Source organism: Jatropha curcas, chromosome 5 (genome assembly GCF_041381405.1).
Source record: "Jatropha curcas cultivar XTBG-Jc1 chromosome 5, XTBG_Jcur_1.0, whole genome shotgun sequence".
NCBI lineage: Eukaryota > Viridiplantae > Streptophyta > Magnoliopsida > Malpighiales > Euphorbiaceae > Jatropha > Jatropha curcas.
The window spans coordinates 18,853,786-18,866,471 of NC_143155.1; positions in this window are offsets into that span (position 1 = coordinate 18,853,786).

The following is a 12,686-nucleotide window of genomic DNA, read 5'->3' on the forward strand; positions in this document are numbered from 1 at the left end:
TTGGGTGTTGAATTATGTAATATGGAAGAATGTAGATTTGTTGTGGTCTCAGAGTTACCAGCTCCTTTTCCACGGTTGTTTCTGATTTCCACAATTAAGTTATGAAAGTCTCTGGACTTTAAGACAACTTTTCACACATTCGTTTCTATTTTCCACAATTAAGTTATGAAAGTCTCTGACTTCAAAATAACTTTTCCACAATGATTTCTGGTTTCCATAATTAAGCTGTGAAAGTTTCTGGACTTTAAGCATTTTCTTTTAAATTCTAATAATTTATCTTCAAGTCTTCATACATACTAAAATACCTTAAGGAATAAAGGAAAAGAAATGGTTAATGCATGTAGTAATGCATGTGCAGTTTGTGATTTATTTGGATGTGTAGTATAATGGTATTAGGACATGATGAATGTATGTATATATGTAATATTATGTGAACAAAGAGACCGAGACTACAAGTCTAAATCTGGAGTTAATGCAAAAAGGTACATTTACTTTACCTATGGTTCCTTATGTATGTAAATGTGTATGATGAGAATGTTATGATATTTTGACAAGTTAATGTTATTCTTAAGATATAGAATACGTGATGTGAGTTAATCTAATAAGAATGAGATTGATGTAAGACTATGAATAACTAGGCCTATATTATGCACTTAGATAAATGGTTGTGAAATGTGATCATTTGATTATGGAAATCTTGCATGCTTAAGTATGAAATCTCAGAGGGTAAGTACTAGCACTGCTATTGAGACAGATTTGGACATTGAAGCTATGATCATATGCTAGACAAGTGGGTGTCCTATGAGTGAGCAGACGCGCTCTACTAAATTGAAAAGGCTTATGCCAGTATGATAAAGACAGTTAGCAATCCTAGAGAGCTCTACTATCAGTTAGTTGACTTGATATCTATTTTGCTTCTATTTTAAGTTACTAATAAGACTCGAAAATAAAATGAATATAAATGAAATGAGCATAATCGAAATGAGTATATGGAAAATGATCTAATTCGAAATATTGTATACATCTGTGTGGTTGGTGCATTGATTGTGAATAGAAATATCTTGTCTTATACGTATATGTACATTTGTATATAAGTAATGATTTAATGTTTTGAACTTCCATCTAAGTTATGATTTGGTTGTTAATTGATTATATAGTAAGATATATACATAACCCTAATACTTGAGTATGGTATTTGTTGTTTTTGTGACCATATTACTTGAGAGCCTTTATAGTAATTGTATGAGATTGTATGTTGCTATGTATGCTATGGTTCAGACACCATTATTAGATGCATGTGATAAGCACCATTAAGTTTTATACTTAGCGGGAGATTTTGTTTATCTCACGTAGGTTTCATCTTTGGCGGTGCTAGTCGAACTTGAGATCTTGCATTAGAGGAAGAAGTTCCCAGTCTTGTATTTCAAAATATGGACTATTAGAGTTTATGAGTTTTAATTTGTTTTGGAAATGTAATAGTTATGGATTTAAGACTCGAGTTTTATTTTGGAATTTGTAATAAGTTTAAGTTTTCACTTATTTTCTTCCTTTTAGAGTTTTAAATGAGTTTATGGTTTAAAGACTATTTAGATATTATAGATACTGTTTTCAATGTTTATAATTACATGAGATGTTTGAGTATTTTGAACTTCAGTAAAACTTTTTGAGAGATAATCTCAATGATAAATGGACATTTTTAACTGTTAAGTTTAACTGGAAAATTTTTTAAAACAAAGGAAAACTCTTGCCATTTTCTATAAGATTTACCTTAACTATTTTCTAAGTTATATGGGCTTATTGACATGGTAAAAGTTGTAACTAAATTGTTTTTATTAACATTCTAATATGTAAGACTAGAATCATGTTTTGGTACCTTCGGCACTGCAGTGTGGCATCCATTATCTAATCCTACTTGACTGGAAAATGGGTGTTACAAAATCGATCACACTATATTCAAAAATGGCCACTACTTTGCATCCTCTAGACTTAAATCATATACATAATGAAGCCGAAATGGCTATGGTTATCTATAATATGAGTGATCCCAAAATTTTGTTCATGTAACATCCTCTTGAGTTGAGTCGGGTTGAACCAAACCTGGTTGGGGTAGAATGGATGATAAGTGGACTTATTTGCATGGAAAGTTTAGGACTTGTTTGCCTCCAAACATATAGCTTGGGTAGTAAGTTGTAGCCTTTGTATACTTGAGGTACCAATTAGAGAGTTTTCACAGCCAAATCACTTCTTCTAGAGACTACCCGTTCTTATCAACTCACTTTCCCATTTTCTCGTTTTTCCTTCTTTTCTTACTTGTCCCGCCCATTTTCTTTCCATTGTCAACATAGTTAAGCATTAAGTCAACTGCAAGTAAGTAGAATTCCTTGAAGTGTGATGTTATTTCCTATTTCATTGAGTTATATTGGAGATGAGTTATGAGAATTCTTGTGTATAGGAGAAGAAAGTTCAAAAGCTGCAGAAAAGAGAAGCTGAAACAGAGTTCAAGCTTTTGACGTCAAGGTTTGATATCTCATGTTGTTTACTATTTTCTTTGCATGGAAATTGTGTAGTGTGTTGCTAATGAGATGATATGTTGCTTGTTGTTGGGTGGAAGTACTGGAAATGATGTGAAAACAGGGGATGAATATATGAAGCGGAAACAGAGTTTGCTGGAAATGTTACCAGCAACTTCATCTTGATTTTGCACCCATATAATGATGGAATTAGGAATTGTCATAGAAGAGTTATTTGTTCCTTTCTGTGTTAGCTTTACATGGGCTTTTGAATCATTCAATTTGGAGTTAGCTATTGAGAGTTATGGCCAAAAGAATACAGACTGCACAGAATCACGTCGCGCGCTCGCGCATACTGGAAAGCAAGTCGCGCCCGCGATTTCCTATTGCGCGCTCGCGACTTGAGTCAGGTAGCTCTCTGACTCTCAATTGCACAACTCGCGCTCGCGAGGATCACATGCACGGTCGCGACTTTGGCCAGAAGCTCTCTGACTCTCAGTGTGCGCATCTCGCGCTCGCGAATCACACAAGCGCGCTCGCGACTTCATCTCGCGCTCGCGACTTGTGCTGCGCGGTCGCGACTTGAGCCAGAAAACCCTCTGACTCTCAAATGCATTTCTCGCGCTCGCGAGGTTTGAAGACGCGCTCGCGACTTCTCTCTGGGAAGCATCTCGCGCTCGCGACTTGGAATGTCGCGCTCGCGACTGATGCTTTGACACTCTTTTGCCTTTCATTTGCTATGTAATTACATTCCCTTGCTCAACATGCATGCATCCAATCATTTTACAACAAAAATACAACATAAGAACATGGATTAAAACAACATACAAGCATTCATATGATGTGAAATTAAATCAACATGATGAACTATGAAGTTATGCAACCATTTATGTGTTATGGTGTTATATTATTGACATGTACATAAGAAGCTCCATTGAGGTTGGGTAGAAACCTTGTAGATAAGGCTATGTCGCGACATAGAATAGCAGATCTGCGCCCCATACAGTTTGGAACTCCGGCTACAGGCCGTTGAGTGGATATGATTAAACCGTGCGGTGCAAATCCGGTTAGGGGCACCAAAACGGTCAATATTGGCATAGGCGAATCCGGTTCGGGGCCTATAGCATACAGTTTCATCCAGTTTCATACAGTTTATTTCACTTATCACTACGGTTTCACTATAACCTTATGGAGCCATACCGATATCTTGACATAACATTACATAAATCATACAGTATCATATATAGAAAGAAAGATCATCAAGGCAAAATGACATTATCATAATACGAGTGATTGTTTGTGCCATATGTGTTTACATGGTTCTTGCTATATGTGTATGTGCTTAATTACTTCTTTCTATGTTGAGATATCCACTGGGCTCGTATAGCTCAGCGAGTTACCTGTTTAACTCGCAGGTTTTTGAGACTGGTCTAGAGAGCGTCAGCTTACAACTGCAACAGTTCATCTGTAGAAGACACAGTCTTCAGGGTAGCTTCTCATTTTGATGTGTACCTTTATATATTCCTTTCGTGGCATGTACAAGGCACACAGTTGGGCCCATTCCATTTTGTACACTCGTATCATGTTATATATATATTCAGTACAGTATTAATGTAAACAGCTTTTGTATTATATATATATATTCATTATGATAGCAGCATGCCAGATCATACAGTCATCCAGCTTCTGTATAATAAACTAGTCAGTAACTATTATGACATCAGCATGTTAGAACATTTAGTCAACCAGTTTTGTAACATCTCGACTCGGTTCATTCGGGTTAACGGGTGGACCGGGAAGGGGTGTTACAAATTTTGGTATCAGAGCCCTAGGTTTAATTTCCCCGGGCTTGAATGCATAAGTCAGTATAATGTACATGCCATGACTATCCTGATGAACTAAGCAGTTGTTATTATTTTAGGAGGATGTCTCAGGAAGGTGAGAGTGAGTCACACGCCTCCAGAGCAGTGGAGGGTGAGACTCCAGCAGCACCAGGTCAAGAGGTGCTGTTAAAGCAACTCGCAGACACTTTTAGACAGATGGCAGGGGTGATGCCGCAAGCCCCAATAGTAGTAGAAAGAGAAAGGAAGCCCCCACTAGAGAAGCTTCGGAAATATGGGGCGAAAGAATTCAGTGCTAACAAGGATGATAGTCCAGAAAGAGCTGAGTATTGGTTAGATGGGACATCGAGAGTTCTAGAACAATTGCAGTGTACAGCCGAAGACAAGTTAATTTGTGCCACTTCATTGCTGATAGAGGAGGCATATACATGGTGGACCACTGTGCAACAGAGAGTTACAGCAGATCAGCGGACTTGGCAATTCTTCTTGGATGAATTCAAGAAGAAGTTCATTACCGAGGCTTACCTAGATGCGAGAAGGAAAGAATTCTTATACCTGCGACAAAACAGAATGTCTGTAGCTGAATACGAAAGAGAATTTACTAGACTTAGCAGGTATGGTAAGCAGATAGTGGCTACAGAAGCCGAAAGGTGTAAGAAGTTTCAAGAAGGCTTGAATGATGAGATCCAGATGGGAGTGGTAGCTTCCAGATTCAGAGAATTTTCAGCCTTGGTAGAGGCAGCTCAAGAGATAGAGCGAATTCAGGCTAATCAGCGTTCTAGACGCCAGCGGTCTCAGCAGAGAAGAGATCAGACTCAGAGTGCACCCAGTATACATCAGCCGGAGAGCAAGAAATTCAGAGGTGCAAGTAGTTCATCTGGTTCTAGGCCTCCGTTTAGTCAAGACTTAGTCAGGGGCACTAATATGCCAGCAGCATCAGTGGTGGCTAGTTCTACCAGTAGGAGTCGAGGTTCAGGCAGAGGTTCTGGTAGAGGCACTGGTAGAGGTGCAGAGTCAGCCGGTTATACTTCGTCACCTTGTGAGCATTGTGGCAAACGACATGGTGGAGATTGTTGGTTGGTGACTGGTAAATGTTGGACATGCGGAGCCTCAGACCATCAGAAGAAGGATTGTCCTAAAAGGGCAAGAATTCCTACACCGTTCATAGCAGGCCGAGGTCGAAGCGAGACCTCCGGAGTTCAGAGACAGCAGTCAGAGACTGTGGACAGGCCTGAGACCAGGGGTCCAGCCAGGGTTTATGCCATGCGAGCCAGAGAAGATGAGGAAGCTCCAGATGTCATAGTTGGTGAGTTTTCTTTATGTGATCATGGAGTTTATGCTTTAATTGATCCTGGCTCATCTCATTCATACATTAGTGTGCCTATACCCTGGGTTAAAGGGTTAGCGGTTGCACATGTGGGTCAGGGTATGTTGGTTACTAATCCATTAGGAGATGTGGTAACAACTCACACGGTGATCAAAGACTGTCCAATTGTTATTCATGGAAAGGAATTTCCAGGAGATCTTATGGAGTTGCCATTTAGGGAATTTGATGTTATTTTGGGCATGGATTGGCTATCTCGACATAATGCTCTAGTTGATTGTGCAAAGAAAAGGGTGACATTATCTACACCAGCAGGGGAAGAGATTACAGTAGTCGGGAAGCGGCGAGATTTCCTGGGTAATGTGATATCAGCCATAGCAGCAAAGAGATTCATACAGAAGGGTTGTGAAGCATACTTGGTATGTGCATTAAACGCAGAGAAAGAAAAGTCAAAAGTGCAAGACATACCAACAGTGTGTGATTATCCAGACGTATTTCCAGATGAGTTACCAGGGTTACCACCAAGGAGGGAAGTGGAGTTTACCATAGATGTCTTTCCTGGAGCAGCACCAGTATCAATTGCACCTTACAGAATGGCACCAGCAGAGTTAAAAGAGTTAAAGATTCAGCTGCAGGAGTTATTGGATAAAGGCTTTATCAGACCCAGTGTATCACCTTGGGGAGCACCGGTATTATTCGTTAAGAAGAAAGATGGATCATTCAGATTGTGCATTGATTACAGACAGCTGAATAAACTGACAATTAAGAATAAGTATCCATTGCCTCGCATCGATGATTTGTTTGATCAGTTAAAAGGTGCAGGTATGTTTTCTAAGATCGACCTCAGGTCGGGATATCATCAGTTGCGTATAAAGGAAGAAGATATCGCTAAGACTGCATTCAGGACCCGATATGGTCACTTTGAATTTTTAGTCATGCCATTCGGTCTCACAAATGCACCGGCGGTTTTCATGGATCTCATGAACCGCGTATTTCATTCATACCTGGATCAGTTTGTGGTGGTGTTTATAGATGACATTTTGGTTTACTCCAGAGACAGGGCAGAACATGATAAGCATTTACGGATTGTACTTCAGACATTGAGAGATAAACAGCTGTATGCTAAGCTTAGTAAGTGTGAGTTTTGGCTAGAAGAAGTCTCTTTCTTAGGACATGTGGTATCATCAGAGGGTATCAGAGTGGATCCTAAGAAGATTGAAGCTATTGTCGATTGGAGACCACCCAGAAATGTCACAGAAGTTCGAAGTTTTCTGGGTTTAGCCGGTTATTATAGACGGTTTGTAAAAGGGATTCTCCATCATTGCATCACCTTTAACCAGACTGTTGAAGAAAGAGGTTGTATTCCACTGGGATGCTAGATGTCAGCAGAGTTTTGACACTTTGAAGACCAAGTTGACTGAAGCACCAGTGTTGACTCAGCCAGTGTCAGGTAAAGACTTTGAGATTTATAGTGATGCTTCTCATATTGGGTTAGGATGTGTACTCATGCAAGATGGGAAAGTGGTGGCTTATGTCTCCAGACAATTGAAACCACATGAGTTGACTTATCCAACCCATGATTTAGAACTGGCAGCCATTGTTTTAGCTTTCAAAGTATGGCGGCATTATCTGTATGGTGAAAAGTGTTACATTTACACAGATCATCAGAGTTTAAAGTACTTACCAACACAGAAGGACTTGAATTCAAGACAACGGAAGTGGATGCAGATTCTGGCTAATTATGATTATGTCATTAATTATCATCCGGGCAAGGCTAATGTGGTAGCGGATGCCCTTAGCCGGAAATCCTTGTATGCTTTGAGCTTAATGAGAATTAGTATGGAGTTACAACAGCAAGGAGCTATTCTCGCACAGATGCAAGTACAACCATCTTGGGTGCAGGAAGTTGCAGAGGCACAGAAGAAAGATGCACATATAGCCCTATGGGTTAAACAAGTCCAGGTAGATCATGGTGGGAAATTTAGATTGGATAGCAATGGAGTTTTGTTTTATGCAGATAGAATTGTTGTACCACAGACAGGGGAGGTCAGACAAAAGATTCTGCATGAAGCTCATAACAGTCCATATACAATGCATCCAGGTAGCACCAAGATGTATCAAGATTTGAAGAAAGGCTACTGGTGGCCAGGCATGAAGAGAGACATCGGAGATGTTGTAGCAAGATGTTTAACATGTCAACAAGTAAAAGCAGAACATCAACTGCCATCCGGGTTACTTCATCCCATAATAGTGCCAACATGGAAATGGGATCAGATCACGATGGACTTTGTTACTGGCTTACCTCAGACACAGCGGAAGCATGATGCCGTATGGGTAATTGTGGACAGATTAACCAAGTCTGCTCATTTCCTACCAGTTAAGACGGACTATTCTCTGGACAAGTTAGCAAAAATTTATGTTCGTGAGATAGTTCGACTACATGGAGTTCCATCATCCATTATATCGGATCGTGATCCAAGGTTTACATCGAAGTTTTGGGGTAAACTGCAGGAAGCATTAGGGACGAGATTGTATTTCAGCACTGCATTTCATCCTCAAACAGATGGCCAATCAGAGAGAGTCATTCAGATCCTGGAAGACATGATGAGAGCATGTGTCATAGAATTTGAAGGCAGTTGGGACAGATATGTACCTCTCATGGAGTTTGCATACAACAACAGCTATCAAGCGAGCATCAAGATGGCACCCTATGAAGCATTGTATGGTAGAAGATGCAGGACACCTGTATGTTGGACAGAACTTAGTGAGAAGAAGATTTTGGGTCCAGATTTGGTGAGAGACACAGAAGAGAAAGTAGAAATCATCAGAAGACGGCTGAAGGAAGCAAGTGATCGACAGAAGTCCTATGCTGATTTAAAGAGAAAAGACATTGAGTATTCAGTTGGGGATAGAGTATTTTTGAAGGTTTCACCATGGAAGAAGATCTTAAGGTTTGGACAAAAGGGTAAGCTAAGTCCTAGGTTTATTGGTCCATACGAGATTGTTGAACACGTAGGACCATTAGCCTATTGCCTAGCATTACCTCCAACCTTAGATCGAATTCATAATGTCTTTCATGTATCAATGTTAAGGAGATACAGATCAGACCCCTCACATGTATTATCAGCGGAAGAGATTGATATTCAGCCGGATCTCACGTATGAAGAAGAACCAGTTCAGATCCTAGCCAAAGAAACTAAAGAATTGCGGAACAAGAAAATAGCATTGGTGAAAGTTCTTTGGAGGAATCATAAGACAGAAGAAGCAACTTGGGAATCAGAAGAAACCATGCGACAACAATACCCGCATTTGTTTACAACAGGTAAACTTCGGGACGAAGTTTTTATTTAGAAGGGGAGAACTGTAACATCCTCTTGAGTTGAGTCGGGTTGAACCAAACCTGGTTGGGGTAGAATGGATGATAAGTGGACTTATTTGCGTGGAAAGTTTAGGACTTGTTGGCCTCCAAACATATAGCTTGGGTAGTAAGTTGTAGCCTTTGTATACTTGAGGTACCAATTAGAGAGTTTTCACAGCCAAATCACTTCTTCTAGAGACTACCCGTTCTTATCAACTCACTTTCCCATTTTCTCATTTTTCCTTCTTTTCTTACTTGTCCCGCCCATTTTCTTTCCATTGTCAACATAGTTAAGCATTAAGTCAACTGCAAGTAAGTAGAATTCCTTGAAGTGTGATGTTATTTCCTATTTCATTGAGTTATATTGGAGATGAGTTATGAGAATTCTTGTGTATAGGAGAAGAAAGTTCAAAAGCTGCAGAAAAGAGAAGCTGAAACAGAGTTCAAGCTTTTGACGTCAAGGTTTGATATCTCATGTTGTTTACTATTTTCTTTGCATGGAAATTGTGTAGTGTGTTGCTAATGAGATGATATGTTGCTTGTTGTTGGGTGGAAGTACTGGAAATGATGTGAAAACAGGGGATGAATATATGAAGCGGAAACAGAGTTTGCTGGAAATGTTACCAGCAACTTCATCTTGATTTTGAACCCATATAATGATGGAATTAGGAATTGTCATAGAAGAGTTATTTGTTCCTTTCTGTGTTAGCTTTACATGGGCTTTTGAATCATTCAATTTGGAGTTAGCTATTGAGAGTTATGGCCAAAAGAATACAGACTGCATAGAATCACGTCGCGCGCTCGCGCATACTGGAAAGCAAGTCGCGCCCGCGATTTCCTATTGCGCGCTCGCGACTTGAGTCAGGTAGCTCTCTGACTCTCAATTGCACAACTCGCGCTCGCGAGGATCACATGCACGGTCGCGACTTTGGCCAGAAGCTCTCTGACTCTCAGTGTGCGCATCTCGCGCTCGCGAATCACACAAGCGCGCTCGCGACTTCATCTCGCGCTCGCGACTTGTGCTGCGCGGTCGCGACTTGAGCCAGAAAACCCTCTGACTCTCAAATGCATTTCTCGCGCTCGCGAGGTTTGAAGACGCGCTCGCGACTTCTCTCTGGGAAGCATCTCGCGCTCGCGACTTGGAATGTCGCGCTCGCGACTGATGCTTTGACACTCTTTTGCCTTTCATTTGTTATGTAATTACATTCCCTTGCTCAACATCCATGCATCCAATCATTTTACAACAAAAATACAACATAAGAACATGGATTAAAACAACATACAAGCATTCATATGATGTGAAATTAAATCAACATGATGAACTATGAAGTTATGTAACCATTTATGTGTTATGGTGTTATATTATTGACATGTACATAAGAAGCTCCATTGAGGTTGGGTAGAAACCTTGTAGATAAGGCTATGTTGCGACATAGAATAGCAGATCTGCGCCCCATACAGTTTGGAACTCCGGCTACAGGCCGTTGAGTGGATATGATTAAACCGTGCGGTGCAAATCCGGTTAGGGGCACCAAAACGGTCAATATTGGCATAGGCAAATCCGGTTCGGGGCCTATAGCATACAGTTTCATCCAGTTTCATACAGTTTATTTCACTTATCACTACGGTTTCACTATAACCTTATGGAGCCATACCGATATCTTGACATAACATTACATAAATCATACAGTATCATATATAGAAAGAAAGATCATCAAGGCAAAATGACATTATCATAATACGGGTGATTGTTTGTGCCATATGTGTTTACATGGTTCTTGCTATATGTGTATGTGCTTAATTACTTCTTTCTATGTTGAGATATCCACTGGGCTCGTATAGCTCAGCGAGTTACCTGTTTAACTCGCAGGTTTTTGAGACTGGTCTAGAGAGCGTCAGCTTACAACTGCAACAGTTCATCTGTAGAAGACACAGTCTTCAGGGTAGCTTCTCATTTTGATGTGTACCTTTATATATTCCTTTCGTGGCATGTACAGGGCACACAGTTGGGCCCATTCCATTTTGTACACTCGTATCATGTTATATATATATTCAGTACATTATTAATGTAAACAGCTTTTGTATTATATATATATATTCATTATGATAGCAGCATGCCAGATCATACAGTCATCCAGCTTCTGTATAATAAACTAGTCAGTAACTATTATGACATCAGCATGTTAGAACATTTAGTCAACCAGTTTTGTAACATCTCGACTCGGTTCATTCGGGTTAACGGGTGGACCGGGAAGGGGTGTTACAGTTCAAAGCAACGTGAGACGAGAGAACAAAAGGAAAAATATAGCTGATGATGTCAAAATCTTTGTGAAAAGATGATCAGTTAAAAGGCGCACATTTATGAAAAAGTTGCAACCACTTTTGGTATATCTGTGAAGACAGTTTTTAAGATATGGCAAAATGCAAGGATGAACCCTGAAGATAACTCCAATGACTTTAAATGTCCTTGAAATAGAGCTAGAAAAGGAGTACTCCCATTATAAGAATTGAAAAAGTGCACAATTAAGAATAACAAGAGTACAAAATGACTTACAGAAGTGCACAACTAATAATAAAAGGATCACAAAATGGCTTACAGAAGTTTACAACTGTTAACTAACATAGAAAAATAAAAACCATTGAAAAAGTGCACAAGTACTAAAAAAACAAAAGGCCACTAAGTGTACAACCATTATAAGCGGGTTATAAAAGAGTACAATCATTATAAAGATTTGAAAAAGTGTACAACTAATAATAACAAGGCCATAAAAAGACTTCAGAAGTGCACAACAAATAAGCAAAAGATAATGAGAAAATGCACAATTACTACTAATAAAAGTCCACATTAATCTATTTATTGTCATGATTTATACAAGTCGTCCAGCGTCGATTGAATCGTCGCTTACTGATAGTTATATGAGAAAGGGTGAATTTTAGGGATTTTTAAGAGAACGGTTTCTAACCAAACTCTAATTTCCAACACACTTGCACTTTTAGAAACAAAACGTGACTGTTTTCAAAATTTAACTTGGGATGACATATATTCATTCCTGATGCCAACGGTTATGGCCAAATTTAAAATGATAAAAGTCGACATTTATTTATCAAACATACATATATGGGATAACTCTGTATTTATGTGGCCATTATTTTCACTTTTAATATCAGAACTTTAATTTTGTTTGATAATTTTTCTCTTGAAATATGCATGCATTAAATGCTGAGAATATTTGTTTATGTCACTTTCCTTGATTGTTGTGATTCAATTTTAAAACAAACACATATACTACAAGAGCTTTTTAGTGTTTTTAACTTGATTTACATCCCAAAGTTACTATTTAGAGTAAAATTCTTTATATAAAAATACACCTAAAAGAAAATTTTCTCTAAATAAAGAGAAAAGATGGAGCATAATTTATTGAGTAAAATGGTATTTATTAATTTTTCAGCAAAACAATACTATCAAATGCATTTGATTGATTTCTTAAAAAAAAAAAATGCATTTGATTGTAACATTTTTAATAATTCGAAAATTCCAATTGCAAATGTTTTGCCGTTCAATATCAAGAAAAAATTAAAAAGTTTAAATATCACAAATATAATTAACATTTAATGGTATATTATTTTACTCCACTCTCTATAAAATTAAATTC